Source organism: Camarhynchus parvulus, chromosome 2 (assembly GCF_901933205.1).
Source record: "Camarhynchus parvulus chromosome 2, STF_HiC, whole genome shotgun sequence".
Classification (NCBI taxonomy): Eukaryota; Metazoa; Chordata; class Aves; order Passeriformes; family Thraupidae; genus Camarhynchus; species Camarhynchus parvulus.
In genome coordinates, this window is record NC_044572.1 from 98,838,171 (window position 1) to 98,852,326 (window position 14,156).

Here is a 14,156-nt window from a genome sequence, read left to right on the forward strand (position 1 = left end):
TAAAGTGTCTCTGTCAGCCTGCTTGTGATTATACACAAGAAGCTTCAGCCTTTATCCGCTGCCAGAGTTCAGGAGCTTTTCCTTGCAAACCTCAGCGAGACAGAGCCACAAAAGAGAGGAAGAGGAAGCAAAACCCAGCACTCCTCAGGATTACTCTGTCATCTGTTCAGGAAACCTGAATCTGTTTGTAGTTTAAGAACTTCAGATTTTACTTAAGAATTTCAGTATTGAAATTCCAGAATCAAAATATGTCTATTCCCTATTTACACAGATAGGAAAAAGAGGAGACAGAAAATACCACCTTGGTTCTAATCCCAATCTTTGAAGATCAGCTGCAGTGTGATCTGCAGTTCTTACGTCTCTCTTTCTTCATGGGTTACCTGATAATATTGTTATTCTTCCGATGTTTGAAACCTTAAGACCCTCTATACAGGGTCCACTCCTTCCTCATCCCATATAGTACCTTGAAAAAAATGAGACCAGAAAGCATTCATTATGGCTCAGACTCTGACAACAGCCAGTGAAAATACTTAAATGCTTAAAATGCTTCCACATTTGCTTTACAGATAATTGCTGAGAAATTGATCGGTCTTTAGTTGAGTTAGGAATTTGAAAAGATGTTGGGGTTGAGCCCTGTGCTCTGAAGTCCTTCCCCAATCTGAATAATCTTCCAGGCATAACCCAGAAAGCTGCTCCCTCTCTGAAGCTCTTCTTCTCCAACTTTTCTTATTATGTAGAAAACTTCTCTTCTCCAGCATCCTGCTTTTTCTCACGTATTTAATGGGTGATTTGAAAGAAATAAAAGGATGAAGTGAAAAAGGTTCCTACCCTTCACATCACAGTGACTGCACAGGATCAGGAGGAAAGCCTGCATTGCAGCACAATTCTATCAAACCTTTGGGCCTTTCAAAGGCTGCAGAAATGCCTTCCTATTGCTGAAGGAGGTGAAAAAAAATAAAAATCACACAATCTAACCAGCCCGAGAACAGTGGGCTTAAGAGTAAGTGTTCATTCAGCACAGATGCTGACAGAGCAGGTGAAAATAAAATGCTTTCAGAACCTTTCACAATCTATTTCTGGATCAAGTTCTCAGCTTCATATGGTTTCCTGCCACTTTGAACTACACCTTAATGTAGCTACCTCTTCAAACAGTATTCAGTATAGCAGACACAAAGAAAAACTACAGAAAGTACCAAAAAAAACCCCACTACATATGAACCCAAGTACGTGTATTGTTGCCATTCAGCACAGACCCAGGAAGTTTTTCCCAGGGAAAAAAACTTAAGTTAAACAACTCTTACATGCTGCCCAACATAAAAAGGAAACCCCAACAACCTAGCACCTCGTGTAAGGAAACCATATCCTCAAGTAGAGCAACTAACATACATATATCAGAATATACTAGAAATCTCCAATAAACTCACTTCCAAGACAGCCATGCCACAGCTCTCTTTCAGCAAAATCCGACAATCAGACTACAGCTACATTTATTTCCATTCTCATACACAGGCTTTTAGGATATATTCCTCTTCTGTCCCAGTCCTCATCTTTTTCCTTTAGGACACTACAGATTGCAAAGGCTAAGAGGAAGCATGCCTGAGCCAAAAGAATTTTCAGTCTAAAGAAAACTGGTACAAAATGAACTTCAGAACTGCAAGTTAAGAGGAAGTTGGTCAAATTCAGTGTTCAGAAAATAGAGCATAAGCTTTTCTGTGGGAAAGCTTCTCCATAGTAACTAAAACTGCAATCTGAGCATTGACTCCCTGTCAAAAATACCCTCAACATAAAAACAAAGTACAAAAGCCTCTGAAAAGCGAGAGATTTCAATGACCCAAAAAAAGAGGACAAGAGGAGGATCCTCTAAGCATATAAAATTTCTCTGCTGCTGATCTATTTTACTAGTAAGGAATGACAGAAAAAAAATATAACAAAAGATTAAACAAGTATTTAATATGTTCCAGGTAACATTATTATGGCAATTAGTAAATTGGTGGTAGTGCTTCTCCAGCAAGAGCTAGTATCAATGCAGCTGACTGTCAGCATTACAATTAGGGATCAGAGAACTGTTCATCCCTTAAAACTGCTAAGCTTTAAAAATTGGTCTGTATTTTTTCATGCCAAGTCTCTTCTTTGTCTTAATTTTAAAGTACTTTAATTTCAGACATAACAACTCAGTTGTTTCACAAAGCAAGAGAGGAAAATATCTTGTTTAATCCTTGTTAAAAAGACAGACTTTATAAGAAAAGTTTCAAAGACTGGTGTTTCCAAGAAAGGGTCTGGGGCAGTTTTGGATAAAGATACCCTGTGACCCTCAGGATAATTTCTAAATACATCTCACACATCTTTCAAAAGATCCAGATTGCTCATATTTTTTATAATACAGCTGAGGTCCTAAAAGAGTCTGATCTGACCAACCACTCCTTTTTTCTCAACCCAGAACAAAGAATGCTTGAAGAAACATAAACCATCACGGAGAGCAAGGCAGTCCAAGGAAGCAGTCATTGTCACAACTACAGCTGCCTCCTGTAAGCATCAGGACAAGCTACCATCAGAACTTAAATTTTTGCAAATATACATAGTAAGGAATCTGCTTTTCAAGAAGAGGTGAATGTTTCTAACACTGGAGACCAAAACTCTAGTTGAACAATATTTTAACGTTTATGTGTGCCAACAGGTTCAGCCACTTAAGCATCACACCCTGATAAAGTGTACCTCTATCCAGAGGGAGCACATAGTGCTTTGAGGTTTTTCTCAGGATTCACAGCACAAAGGAAACACCACATGCATGCCAGTCACCAGCAATGAGAGGCACAGCCACACCATTAACTGGGCACACTCTGTGGAACACTCCCCTGTAACAAGGACAGCAGGGTGAGCTCACTGCACCTCCAACTTGCCTTTTCCTCCCTTCCACAAGGAGGTGATGAGCATGAAAAAACCTGTTACTGTCATTTTCCCCACCATAAAAACCATAGTAAAAAGCATAGTAAATGATAGGGACAAATGAACTATGGCCAAGAACACTCCATTAAGTCGGCACTCTGAAAGTCTCATGGTTTCTTTCTGCTTAATATTTTGTACATTACAGCAAGTTTCCCTAATAACGTACAGCTCAGATTCCTACATTTCCAAGGGCTTATTAAATTAGCATAGGTAAATATGAACATTTTCATATGGAATTAAAGACAAACATTCAGAATTGCAAGTGAAAATAAAATAATATCTGACCCTGTACTTAAAATACAAGGAATAATAAACTTGATTTATTAATATCACTGAAAAATAAATTAGATGTTCATAAATTAGGTAAATCCTGAACAATCAGGAATTTTCATCCAAAACATTGGGGGATAATGTGGAGAGAAATTCTTTCCATTTATTATTAAATTGAAAACAAACCAAAAAAAAAAAAAACCACACCACAGGCCACTGTATTTTTCCCAAGATCATTAAATACAATCTTGAAACAACTCTCCAACCTTCAAAGAATTTCTCTACCCTAGCTGAAACCAGGACAGAAACTTTGCTATTTTTTTCTTGGAGGAATCCTTGCAACCGATTTCATTTGAGAACTTCCTAATTGAAAACATTAGCAGAGCCAAGAAGAAAATGTGATGCAGCATAAAATCATGCAAAATCAATTTATATAATGGTCAATACATCCATTTTTTGAACAATAAATTGTTCAAAATTTCAAGAAACTACAAAATAAAATCTTGATGAATTTTCCTTAAAAATCCATGATCTTTTCCTGCTCTGTACAATTTCCAATAAATTACCCTCAGCTTCAAAATAGTTCGTTCCTGTGAGACTGGTTTCAGTTTCAGGATTGCAACTGTGTGGTAACTGCTTCTCTTTCTGTTGTTTTCCATTTCCAAACGTAGGCTTTGATCCCCTCGCTCTTGCTGGTAGAGCAGTCGCCTCACACACACAGTCTCTCTTTGAAGCCTTCCAACAGTGCCAAGAAAGAAGCAGGCTATGGCAGCAGGCTCAGTATTCTCTGGTTATGCAACAGATTAGATCATTATCAACAAAACTGGATGCCTCCAGCAGAGAAAAGAAATGGGGAATTTGAGAGCAAGTTTTTCTTTACTTTTTGTATTAAGGGTGGCTGCTTGGTCAGTCTGAAAGGAGGAAAAAGTTACCTGCAATTAAGAACTGGTCATGTCAGATAAGATTACAGTGAAAAGCCCCATAATAAGTATTACTGTCACATTCACCACTCAGTTCTGTTCCTGCCTTGGCACCAAAGTTTTCCCACTCGTTGTGTAATGCAAAAGAAATATTTGGCTCAAACTAATGCCAATAATTTAAGAAGTCTCATTTAGCCACATGGATTTCATTCCCCATAGATCAATGACCATGTGCCAACAGGATGCAGGAGAAGAGTCTGGATTCTCACATACCTGCAGAAAGAATCTGTGTTTCTTATCTATGATATATACATTTGCCTACGGCCTGTGCATGTGGATATGCTACACATCTGTCACATTTCTGTCTTCTCTAGTTGCTCCAACAACTTTTAAATCATCAATTAAAGATATTTCAGTTCAGAATTCCACTTCAGTTAACGGATAAAGCACCTACTGATTGGGCCTGCAATGAAGATAGGGGTTTTGAGTCTTCATATACAGCAGAAAAATACATACTTAGTAATTTCTTAAGGGAATTCCTTGTATAGCTGCATTTTCCAGATAATTTTGGTTTCCTGCATGAAACAAATCCCCTGAGTCAGGTTCTGACAATTAATGTATAGTGAGGAGGAGAGATTAGAGAATATCGAACAGATTAAACAATTTACTGTTTGCATGTAAGAATTCAGCCACTGAGGCTTACAAATGCATGCAAATGAAACCAAAAGGCTTTGAGAATCCTAACTGAAAGCTTTTATAGCTTCTACAGAAGACATTAAGTGTATTTAGATACTGGTTATAGGAAAAAAGCAAGTACAAAACAGTTTAATATAGAAAAAACTATATGGTTGCTCTTAATAAGACAGAATATTCTTACAGTGTTTCAATGTGTTCATTCTAGATTATTATACATTTTTAAACTTAGAAAGCACTACAGAAGTTGAGTTTTGCTTTTCAAGTTCCCACAAAACAATACTAAAAGTATTGTGCATCTGGTTATATTACAAGATTAATGTAACACTTAAAATTACATTATCCAATAAAAGAAGTACTATTAAGAATTGCAGAAGTTACATGACCAATAAAATTTGTGTAAAAATGCATCTTATCATGAGATCATCAGTAGTTTAAAGAAAATCTAGAAATCAGAAGCTTTGTGTTCTGGGCTTTATTTGCAGGAGATACTTTCCAGACATGAGATTACTCTTTTTTTTTTTTCATTTCTAATACAGCTGAAAAATATTAGGCCAAATAAATTATGAGCATAATAATGAGGTCTTAGTCCTCACTTGTTACTGCCTTTCTTTGATATTATCACTGAAGGATCAGAAAACCATGTCCCCCATCTCTCTTAAGCAATCATACAATACTTTATTGTATGGTTTGACTACTTAGAAACACAGACCTAAATAAAATCAGGTGTTTAGCTGGACTGCCTTCATCTCTATCTTTATCCCACAGTCAATAATTATTGAAAACTACATATGAAAAAAATAAATGGCATTCCCTCCAAATCATGCCAGAAGAAAAATCACTGATGAGTCAAGCTAGTCTGTAAGTGGGGCACAAAGTATGATTCATAAGTCATTGCTTTGGGTTTAATTCTTGAGAGAGAAAAAGTTCCACCAATAATATCAGACAGAAACTCAAACTCTCATTGCAAAAACACAACATTAAATTCAGTGTGTCTTTTCATTCTGAATATTTCTGTTATGTGTGTTCACCACAAGGGTTCAAAGCCATGACCAGTAACCTTCAGCAGCTCCTGCAGGCAGTGAAATCTTGCAGAGGACACAGAGTGCTGGGCCACATTCCTGAGCTGTCTTCTACACAGCTGCAGGGCACAAGCTCTGTGTCCACCACTGGGGCAGAGGGAATGGGACCTTTCTGACTGAAACCACAGCAGAACACCAATTATGGCCCCACTCAGTCATTGCGCATCAAGTTTATCAAAGCAGATGAGATTTACTAAAGCTGCTTAATTTGCCTTCTTTTTTTCAAATGTAATATTTAGGCAAACTGGACTACAACACTAAAAAAAGGAGATGAGTCCAATGAGTTGATGGCAGAGGAACCAAGAGGAACAAGGAGCACCACCACTACTTTCAGACAACAGATCAGATATTAAGCACTATGTCAAAATTATCTCTGGGCCACAGCTTTTGTAGCAAATTGGGTTTTCAAGGGCATTCCCTCTCCTCTGCACTGCATATTTATCTCATGTCTTTCTTTCAGCCCACATCCCAAACAGAGGTTTTGTGCAGTAATTCCATTTTAAGCCCAAAGGACATTTATGACAAGAATATTTTTAATATTTAAAGCATAGTAGAATATATACAGAATTCTAGATCAATAAAGAAACAAAAAAAAATGACCAGGGAGCCTTTTTCATTAAGGAGGTAATAATACAGTAAAAGGATCTATTAAAAGCCTCATTCAAAACCCTGTATGACCTTGCTGTTCACTCACATCCTTCAAGCTGACCACTGAAAGAAATATAAAGTAATATTCATTTTCCCACATGCTCATGGCAGTCCAAACGACAGCTCTGACACTGGAAACAGACTGGCAAAATATTTTATTTATCTTTAACCTCAGCCATGAAAAATGTGAGAAATAAAAAACTAAAAAGCCATGCTGCTATTGGACACTTCACAATTTAATCATACATCATACCTGTACAGCAGAAAACATGCAACAGGACTAAACTTCTAAAATGCAGCTGGATATAAATTTATGCTGCTTTCTCTGTCCTGTCAGCTAGCAGGCCTTTAAAGGAAGATTATCAAAGGCACTCCAGTCACTGTGATGTGAAGACAGAATAAGTGAGCATGACCTTGAGTTCTCCCTTTGTATTTCATGGCATTTTTTAAAGTATTTTTAAATCATCCAAACAGTAAGTACTAACATGGCCACTACTGAATTCACATGCTTTTGAATAGGATGATGAAAATTACTTGAATTAATGTCTTTTGGCTTATGTGCTCATTTACATCCCCCTCAGGAATAATATATTAGCAATGTCACTGCTATGAACAAGTAGGTGACATATCAATAACTATCATCTATTAATAAATACTTTACTCATTCCATGAGGTTAATCTTCATATGCACCCATGAGGCAGGAAATTATAGTCAGTATTTCCCCTGGGGATGCTAAAGTCATGTTATAGACTGTCCTAGTCCATGCAGTGATTCAGGTGTCAAAGCCATAAGTAAAAAACTGTCAGAGACCCTGCCTCCTAATCCTACATTCTAATCACTGAATTTTGCCCATCTGATGAAAGAAACTATAAGAATCATGCTGCCTTATCGTAACTGAAATTTAGAACTGACATTTATTAAAAGCTGTTAAAGCAAAAAGAAAAACTTGTCATTAAAAGGGGAAATTATGAAACTCCCATGATTTATCAATCGGTCTCTCCTTCCATCTTCCAAGGACATATGTGTGATAAGTGCTACAGAGTTACTGCTCCCTCAGATTTACACAGACCTTTATTTGGAATAAACATCTTCTATAAGGAACTTGAGAATGTTTTCTCTGTCTAAATTTATTGACTTCTCTTTACCTGGCTCCTAGTTCTCAAATACTCCCTGGAATGTGAATAGAACACTTATGATATGAGATACTGCTACTGTTGCCAAGAAAAGGAGAAATATTGAGTTTTAAAAAAAGAGATAAATTTTTTGCTGCACAACACAAATTCACTGCTCATTTCCCTAGTTTGTTTCTAATAAAATTAATAAAGCAATGAGTAGGTAGGCACTCCTCTATTTCTACAAGAGTTTAGTGATTGCCTTCAGGAAGGGAAAACTCTTGTGGCACTCACAAGCTGCAAGAGCATTATAAAAGTAAGATTCTATCCATATGTTAAATGTTTATTTCCAGCACATCTGTCTTAGCTCAGTAAATGTTTTTTAAACTTACAAGGACATTTACTTGAAGAACTCCCTTTAAAACTAGTAGGAAGTGTATGAACAAATCCCTTAACCAGCTTTTGGATCTCTACCCGTGAGTTAAAAGAAAAATTAGGTTACAAATCTTACAAGATTTCAAGGAATTCAGAATGTCACTTGTCCAAACCCCACCCCCCAACATCTACCCTTAATGTGTGCAGCAATACATTTCTGTTATCATCCAGAATCCAGGAGGTGAGAATGTGAGAAATAGTGAAGTTCTAATGAATTTTTAAAAATCAGTTAGGAGTTCAGCACAGAGATTTGAATGGGTTCAGGGGTTTGTGAAGATTCCTTCCATCTCAATTGTCAACTGCCTGCTCGTGCTGAACACACTGATGAGGAAATCCTCAGAGCATGCAGCAGCAGCCCACTGCAGGGACCTACGTCACTGGAAATGTTCCAAAAAAAACTTTGGTGCCTGAAGAGTTCTTTCCTTTCCACAAGTTCCTTAAGATAGAAGGAAATTAATGTGGCAGGTTCTGGTAAGCACAGACAATGCCACTTTTTTGGGTGGGTATTACCTCACCCAAGAACACCCACTTGCTCATTTTTCAGCTGACTGAAGACCAGCTTCTTCTAGTACAGCCATTTCCTCCTACAGGGAACACTCATTTCACTGTTGCTCTAACAATTAGAAGACAACACTAATCACTGCAAGTACTACAGGCCTCTATACCCCATCACACACACACAAAACACTGCTCATTTCTACCATGAATTTCCAGCTTAAAGGGGAGTAGACAGATCAATCTTCACAAAGTCTTGAACACAGCTCTTAAAGGATATACTTCCATAAGAGCTGGGCCAATACAAATGTTGTTAAAAGCAAACGGAAGGGGGTGGATTACCCATGGAATTAGATAAATTCTGAAAACCATACAAGCAAATGTCACTCTTGAAATAAAACACTAATTTAACAGTCCTCCGTGTAGGCAAAAAAGCAGCAAGTAACATATTCCTTGATGAAAAACTCTCCTTCTAAGCCTGAAAGCAAGACTAAACTGAAAATACAGGATTAAGCACTTCACCTTGTTTTGTAGGGAGTTTCACTGAGCACAACAAGAATACTCCTGTGTGCTTTATGCAAGGGTGTTTACAGGACAAGACTGAATTGCTGAGCCATTATTTTACTTGTGGCTCAGGAATCATTCCAAAGCAAACATGAGAGAGAATAGAGCAACATATATTTTCAAAATTAATCAAATGCATAACAAATTTTAAACTGTGAAACTCTGAACTTCGTCCAGGTTGCCAAAGTTCACCCCTAGCCGTTCAGTCAATCATCAAGATTATTTACTGCCTCGCTACTAGTCAGTACTGACAAACAAGCAACCCCAAAGTCACTATCACACAGCTCAGGAGATAAATATTTCTTCCAAAAGTAAATATTTCCAGAAGGAAAACAAAATCCTGTATATTACTGATAGTACAAATAAGCAAACAATACAGGAAGTCCATGCTTTTCTGTTTTAAATACAACATTTTTCCATAAAGGGATGTGTTTGCTTATCTGTGAGAAAGGAGAATTAAAGTAAAGGTTTCTTAACTTTATTTCCACATGGTGGTAGCTAATCCAGTGTATACAACAAAATGGGATCCAACAACTCTTATCTACTAAAGTGAATGTTCCGGAATCTCACGCTCATTCCCCTATCTCAAGAGTCAAAATTATTTTTATCCTCTAAACAAAAAATTATTCTATGCTTATGAGTGTGCACAACATTTGACTGTCTCCTCATCTTTTAAATTCTTGCTTAAAAACTACCTCTTAAAATTTTCAATAGTATTTCTTGCTATGTAGATAAACAATTTCTCTTGTGTCCATGTCAATAGGACAGTATCTGATACAACTTCTCCCAAAAGCAAGCAATCCCAAAAAATATGGGTAATATGTAGAAGATGCACGTGTTCATGATGCTTCATCTTCTCTTCATTTATGAGAAATTCTGAAATTTGAGCCATCCACTATAAGAAAAGAAACAACCTCTAACAACAGAATTTCATCTACCCAAAATCCTCCTCAAGTGTCTCCAGAGAACCAGGACAACCCAGCGTTTCATGGCACAGACTCCAAACCACTGAAGCAAGCACAAGGCAGATCGGAAGAGTTAAATAAAGCAGCTAAAATTCAGCAGCACTGTGAGCTATTCCAGACTCCGGTTACTGTAACCTACACTGGGTGTCCTCTGCATAAGCACCAGTGTGACTTTGTGGACTGCTGAGACTCAGTCTGTTGCAACTGGCATAAGTTGCCACAGGCGAGTAATCACAAGAAACTGACCTTGGCAAAAGCACATTTTACACTTCACTGCTGTTCAACTGTGTTATACTAAAGAGAGAGCAAGTGAGCACAAGCAGAAGGGGGAGGGAGAGAGAACAAAGGGGGCAGACAGCATAAAAGTGAATGTAGGCATTTTCAGCTTTACCTGCTTTTAAGATTTTAAGAGAGCTACATCACACCTCCACTGCACATCACAACCTACACATAGTTACATCAATTCTGCATGGTATCATTTTTAAACCATCAGGGTCTGAGGAGATTTTTGGAGGAGGAGGAAAAAGAAAGGAGACTAAGTACTAAATTAGAAATTAGTATCTAAAAAAAATTCTCCCAACAAGGAGGAGCAAAATATAGAAGACAATTACAACTTCACATTTTCTTACCACTGGATTAATGCATAAATGAGGATTTTCAAATTGTTCCTTCCTCCTGTTTGGCTACACCTGTTGAGAGTCCATTTTTTAATCAGCTACAGCTAATAAAGCCTAAATGTATTCCATGAGGAGTGCAGCAAGATGTCTTAGTCCTAATTTTTAATGTTTCAGCTCAACCTTAACTTCAGCTCTCAACAGCCTGGCAGCAATTTGCAGGAACTAGTATGGTAAAATCCCTACTGCTGCATATACAAGTTGTGTCTGGCTCTTCTCAACCATCTTTGGTCTCCGATGCTTTGGATCAGTTATTTCCTGCTAAACAATTTTCTTAGTTTCTGCATTAGTTTTCTTTGGTATTGATTACTGCATCTCCAAAGGAACAGGACCTGGCAGAGCAAGATGGCACAGGATCCCATCATTAGTACTAACCCACATCCTGCCCAAATGTTACAGCAAGTTTAACACAAGGCTCTAACCTTGAGGGTATGCTGGGTTTCCAGGACATTCACTGGATGAAGCAAAACATGCAGAAGCTTTGTACGAGTTCCAAAATACCAAATCACTCTCCACTTGGGAAGTGTACAAGGTATGCAAGTCTAGACAAAATAAAATGAGACCACATGCATTTTCTATCTGCTTCCTTAGGTCAGTGGCCTAACAACTCGATGCGGCTTCTCTTCCAGATGTTGAAGTCTGCTTTTCCACTGTGCAGACAGTTTCTCTATTCCTCATCTGGTTCCATAAATAACTCAAAACCCGGCTACAAAAGCCAGCCTTTGTTCCTCTCAAACATGCAAACCCTTCACATCTCTGTCTTCACAAAGTCTCCATTCCTCTATTAAAACTCCCTGTCCTCCATCTCAGTCCTCCAAATGTCATTACTACCAGTAATCAGAAGTGACTTTTTTTTGGACACAGCCATGTTGTTACCTTAAACCATTCCCATCTGACATGGTGTAATGACCTCCCCTGTCACTGGCCAGGGAGATACAAGACTCAGCCCTGACAGCAGATGGCTGCTTCACACACACGAATTCGCTCAGCGACTCAACAATGATACCATCACGCTTAGGCTATAAATTATGAAAACAGCAATTCTATGAAGCATGACCTAAAATTCCAAGGGACTGAAGTATTTCCAAGTCTGAACTTCAGATCTGGGTCAAAAAGGTGTCAGCTGTGGATCTGCAGAATTTTAATCATCTCATCAGACTGTAGCTCGGTCTCTCACAAATACATGAGGTTTGTAAGGCCCACGGGCATGCTTCCTGACACTGAGGCAGGACTCTGTCACAGAGGGCTGGATGGGCCACAAAAATACTCACTGCTTCTGTGAAGTGTGTGAGAAAATCTCACAGGGTCTAGACAGAGAGTAAACTGATGTCTGTCACATTTTTCTGACTGCACTTGGGCGCAAAATAGACTTACTAAAATTTTTATTTACTAAGTCCTATAGTAATTAGTTATAGTAGATAGAAAAAGATAAAGTAAAAAGAGCACAGTAGTTCTGTAACAATTTCTGTGGTCCCTCACGCTTGGCTGCCTATGGTCAGCATTTCTCACAATGACATACAACAAAAGACAGAAAAGGGTGATGAAAAAAATACCTGATGGGTACTCATATCCAGAGAAAGAACAAATCTTTGCTTATACTAGGCCAAAAGTTAGCTGATATTTGTATTACACAAGAGCACCCTCAGCTGAATGTAATGATTTGACATCTCTTACTTCTTCTGTGCATATCCTAAACAACAGGTTATTGAATTAGTCTCTCTCTTTGCAGCTCCCTCTGGGTGTCCCAACCACAGCGTATTTTAAATGTATGTGTCAATCAGTACTGCTTGAGTCATTTGACTTTATAGTTCACTAGCTAGGATCTCATTTTCAAATAATTTTACTCATTAGGCAGAACAGAAACATTAACTGGGTCTTGCCCATCCATACAAGTAATTACCAACAGGCCGGCTACTGCAGGCATCTCCCTTCTCTTGCCTCTTCCTTTGCCACCTCTTTCATTTTAAAGAATTGCTTGAAACCAGTACATTTCCACAAAATATACAAGAGCTGACAAATCAAAATCTCTTAACATCTAAAAATTACTAGCAAGGTTTAGCTATAGAAATATATATATGTGGATATGTATCTACACAAAGTGTCCAAAAGATGACGATTCTGTGGTGTAATGTGGTTGAAATGTTACTAGAATGGGATTCATTTGACCTAACTATTCCTGTACTGGAAAAAGATTACATTTGTTTGAATTACATTTACCTTTCTCGAAGTGTTTACGAAAGAAGTCTTGTCTAGTTTAAACTCATCCAATATAACATAATGATATCCTTGAAGTCCAGAGAGTCAAGAGAGTCTTGCTTTTCCTTCTAGTTGTAAATATTGAGTGTGATCTACAAGAAAAAGAAAGTGGAGGAAAAAAAAGTTTGCAGACAATCCTTTATCTTTTCAATTGGTCAATATTTTCAAAATCCTTACAGAAAATGGCACTGACTCCAGAAGTTCAATCAATCACTCAAACAAACAATCGCTTCTTGGTTTCCAGAAAGAATTCAAAGCAGATTTATTTTTCCATGTCAAATATTCTGTTTCTCTCTCTTCACTGTCTTAAACATGAAGATATTAGAGCAAAAGGCATGACTTCCTCTCCTTATTAAAAAACAAACAACAACAAAAAAAAAAACCCAAAAAAAAAAAAAAAAAAAAAAAACCCCAAAAAAAACCACAAACTTGCAATTCTTTGCATATTCTGCTATAAATTTAAAATTACCATCAGGGATTTTATAACTTTTTGTTAGAACCTACGGAAGAGAAAGGCTACAGTTTCTCTGATGTGAAGTGCTAATACACTTCATAAAGCCAGTAGCAACTCTTGAAACAGAACTAAAACTATGAAAAACATAAAATACCCTTTTCTCCTACTAGACACTTCAATTAATCAACAGCTATTGGTGCATAAATTAAGTACTCAGCAGCTTTGTTGAATAAGCATGTTTTAGTCTGGAAACAGCTGTGAGAAGTTCACCAAATTTTATTCTCTGCATTGTCCTGCTGCCTCTGGAGTTTCCACTATTCTAAGGAACATCACTTTTTCTGGAGAGCACGTTGAGCCCATAATTTTGCAGATACTCGTTGGGTATAGTATCAGCTCAGTCTTTCTAGTTCTTTCAGTGACAGCAAGCAAACTCACAAAAGCTTTGCCTCAGATTTCACAGGCATGTGTGTGCCTCTCTCTCAGTACCCAGGCCGACGTGCCAATATGTAGGATTAAACTTTTTCCAAGGTTGAATAAGCCACCATCTGTCTATCTTGTGTGGTGCTGTGCGCCATCCGGGAGACTTGTCCCTTAGAGCATGTTTCTACCATATGTCACTCCTGAGTGATCAGTTATGCCAAGAC

General features: G+C 37.8%; 1 protein-coding gene across 3 annotated transcripts in view; it reads right to left on the reverse strand.

Annotated features, from left to right (window-relative positions):
• Window positions 1–14,156, reverse strand: part of LDLRAD4 (low density lipoprotein receptor class A domain containing 4) — a 273,802-nt gene that overhangs the window by 217,423 nt on the left and 42,223 nt on the right. For 2 of the 3 annotated variants that reach the window (XM_030967030.1, XM_030967023.1), the window contains exon 2: window positions 13,020–13,150. The gene's annotated coding sequence lies outside the window, so the exon portion shown is untranslated. Of the gene's footprint in view, window positions 1–13,019; window positions 13,366–14,156 lie in introns of those variants that run through there. The other variant, XM_030967049.1, reaches the window with a different exon arrangement.